Genomic DNA, 4,059 nt, shown 5'->3' with positions numbered 1-4,059 from the left:
AAGGCAGATACAGAGAGAGACAGGGAAAAAGAAGGTGTTTCTGAATTCAGGGTCCTATCTCTGGAAATTTCAAGCTTTGTCTATAAGGTTCCTACAATTCTTTGTTATTCTGCATGGGATCCTATGGGAAAGTGCACAGTGTCCTTTGTACTTTCAAAGGTCCTACAGGTAAAGACGCTTTTATATACATATATATGTGTGTATCTATATATGTATATAATCTCTAAAACGAGGAAAACTTCATAAGAAGACACTTCTGGCGTTGTTTGGTTGGCTGCTGAGGAGGGTGTACTTTGCTTTTTTTCTTTGCATCGGCCCCTAATTAAAGCAGAAAGTGCAAATTCACCCCTCTTTCTCGCTGCCTCTGTAGGCGTCCTCCTTCCCCCCTCGTTTCAAAGCGCATATGTCTTCTAAAACATCTCAACCCGCAATAGGGAAGAGACAAATAATACCTAGTTATTACAAAGAGGAGCCGGCCAACGGTTTTGTTGGAAGTTATTAAAGGAGATACGAGTTGATTTTCCCCGCTCGCTCTCTCAGCAGAGCCTGTCTTTGCAGCCACCGCCACACAGAGGAGAAGGAGAGAAAAGAGCACATCTTTGATTTGGACAGACCTTTCAGACGAAGCAATACTGTAAAAAACTATATATACTGAAAAGGAAAACGGCTGCGTGCTGCTTGCACTGGGCTGTATGGAGAGAGCCACACAGACCCGTACACGCTCTCATGTGCGTGCAGAACTCAATGGCCCCCTTAGAAAAATGCCAGGCTCGTAAAGGGCCACTTTGCCATCACTTTTGTTCCAGTCTTTGAGTCATGTGCTGCGAGGCTGGCACAGAGCAGAGTGGATGCTCTTCCTGACAGCTCATGCTTTACCACTTCGCGGCACCCTGAATTAGTTGTACTCCAGGAGCTGGGGAAGGGGAGGGGGGGAGGAAGGGAGGGGAAAAAAGAAGCTAAAATAGATCTGACGTCCACTGGTTCCTGCTCACATACCCCCCCCCCCCCCCCAAAAAAAAAAAAAAGCAGTAATATTTTTTCCAAGTCCCACAAATGTTAGATTCAGTCGCGCTTGCAAAACACGACATGTGTGTCTTAAAAGAGCCCTCTAAAATTAAAATAATCAAAGATTCTATTTTATTCTATGGTTTTTTTTCTTTTTTTCCAGTGGCTTAGATATTTAGGTTTGCCTAGTTTAGCAATTGCAAACGCATCTGCTTGTCCGAATGTTGCCATAATCTCTGCGTTCAAAACGCGAGACTCCTTCAGAACGGACCCTTAGAAGCTGTGTACCTGTGATCCGAAAAGAAAAAAAGAAAGAAAAGAAAGAAAAAAAAGCGTTCTAGGGGGAATGCTTTGACCATGCAATGCACTCGCCGGAGCTGAGCTTTGCAACTCAGCCTCGCAGTTGTATTTTCGTGCAATTTCATGGACTCTTTTTCCTTCATCTTTTTTTTTTTTTTTTTTAGGACACTTTTCCTTGCAGCACTGCCCGTCTATGGGGATGTTCCCCGGCCCCGGCTGCGGCCGCAGGGTCCCGTAGAGCCGCCAGGCGCCGGGTGGCCGCGGCCGCGCACGGGCCTTGAGCGGGGCAGCGGCGCCCTCTGATGGGGCCTCGCTAAATGCAGCGGCTCCTGCCGAAACCTGCTCAATCCCCGGGATTTCTAAGCATTTGCAGCCCACTACAAGCAGCCAAATATTTCTACGGTCATTTCCACGCCTGCTTTGTACAGAGCAGGGAGCTGCAGCTTCCCAATTAGGCTGCTCAACATTTGCAGCTCGGTGTTGTAATCGAGCAGATTTAAAAATATATACAGATTATTTTTTATTTTAGCCGACACCTTTAAATGCAGTGTTAAGTTTAAATCAAATATTCAAATAATCTCCTTTAGCGGTCTGTCAATAGCTGCGCAGGAGGGAAGGGAGCTTCAGCACCAATGTGGATGCTTTGGTGAAAAGTCAGAAAAAAAAAGATCAACTTTTACTCAACAAGTATTATGCTCTCATTTCATATGATATTTCTCCTTCTTCCTCTTCTTTTTTAACAGCCATTTACCCAATAAATATCATATTTCATTAATAGACTTTCAGGCTTCTCTGCCTTTTAAAGCAGGCACGGGCCTCTGTCATACAGCATGTCCTTTCCCGCATACTATCCCTCAGCAAGTGTGTGTTTTCGGCTGGGGTTTAAAATGAATCAGTTAGCTCAGCGCCCTCTGCTGCTTGCTGGCAGCTTTCATGCAAAGTCAAATTTCTGAGTGAAAATTTTATCCTTTCTGTTGTGTTTGACACATTTTCTTGCAAACTAACACTTCTCTCCCATGTCTTTTATTTTCCCATATGTTCCCTTATGTATTTCAGGATTCAGTCTTAAAAACAAACAAACAAACAAAGCCTCAAGTTCTTTGCAATTTATGACTCTAGAGAAAAATAATATAATAATGCAGATAGTTGAGAACGTAGCTACAATTTCACTGCCAGCTTCTTCATGGGTTACAAAATCTTCTAGCTGCTATGCATCCTCTTCATTGTGAATGTCAAGACTTATCCTTTCAGAAAGAGTTAAATAGAGAAAGACAGAAAGAAAGATAAAAAAGACAGAAATAGGAAGGAAAGGAAAGGAAAGGAAAGGAAAGGAAAGGAAAGGAAAGGAAAGGAAAGGAAAGGAAAGGAAAGGAAAGAAAGGAAAGGAAAGGAAAGGAAAGGAAAGGAAACACACAAAACAAGAACATAAAAAAGTCCTCCTAACTTTTCATCTTAACTTCTGGTACCATTTTCTGTATTACATCTGCAAACATTGTAGAGTGTTTTTTTTCCCCCAAATCATCAGCATTCATTTCTAGCAGGGGTATCTCCATATCCTCTTGATGCTGACAGCTCCCTTCAGGTGCCAGGAATGACTTGTAACAAGCCAGGAAAGAGCAGCCACATGAACTGAAGTCTCTTAGACAAATTCAAGATTTCACCAAGTTTAATAACCCCCGTAGAAAGATGTTGGGGATCTCCCATCAGTGGTGACCTCTCTGCCACTTCCCTATCCCTACAGACCATTTCAGGTCATTCTAAACCCTGGGATCAGGTCAGCCCTGGGCACTGAGCATCACGGTGTTCTGAGGCTGGTACCCAGCCCTATACTCTTGTCTGCAGCCAGGAAGGGCATGGCCAGGACAGTGACCTGGACTGAAATGTCCTCTCTTAGAAAGGCTCTGAACCATCTAAGAACAATGATTTGAAAAGGACTGGTGTGACCATTTCAATACGTGCTTTTGAAAGGAGGTCCAGAAACATCCTTTTGAAGACTAGCAGTCATTTCGCTGATTCTTGCCCCTTTACCTGAGAGAAGGAGAAGAAAAACTGCTCCACCAGACAGACTCAGTAGTGACCTATCAACCCAAGAGTCACTAACAAGAACCTACCACCTGGTTAGTTGTCTCCTTCTCCTTCTCATTTTAGGGACATAACAATGTGTTTGGCAAACTTTGGGCCTCTTTTCAGTTGTATAATCCTAGTCCTGCTCCTGTACACCCGAAGACATGAGGACATTGCAGGAGTGCACATTTCTGCAGTCTTTGCTTGGAAGTTTCTCTTTGCCTCCCCCTCTGCATGTGAGATTTTTCACTGACGTCAGCAAAGTGTTCAGGACGACGGATGTTAGGGAAATCCAGTCCTCACCACTAGGAGACACTGGCAAGTATTTCCAGCTGAGAGAGAAAGAGGAGACTGTTCAATTTAGTTTTGGAAAGAACTGTAAAATTGTCAGATATTGGAAAAATAGAGAAAGGAAGGAAGTGATGGATATGAGAAAAGTTTTTAAAACAAGATAACATCTACATCTCTGCTCTTTTTCAGGATGGAAATGTTTCAGATATGAAGTAGCAGCTAGGTACAAATTAACAGAATTCAAAACGTCAAAGCTATATTATTTATTTTGAGCTAGCAATATCAAATATCCACTTATAGCTAGTAAGCACACACTGATATATACTAAAAGAAAGTTAGTGATGTTAAGGAAAATTTTATTCTGTCTTTTAAGAAATAGAACCGATTTTTTGAATTTGT

This window comes from Tinamus guttatus, unplaced genomic scaffold (assembly GCF_059628265.1).
Source record: "Tinamus guttatus ecotype Peru unplaced genomic scaffold, ASM5962826v1 Tinamus_guttatus_pri_ptg000055l, whole genome shotgun sequence".
Classification (NCBI taxonomy): domain Eukaryota; kingdom Metazoa; phylum Chordata; class Aves; order Tinamiformes; family Tinamidae; genus Tinamus; species Tinamus guttatus.
Note: the sequence above shows the minus strand (reverse complement) of the source record.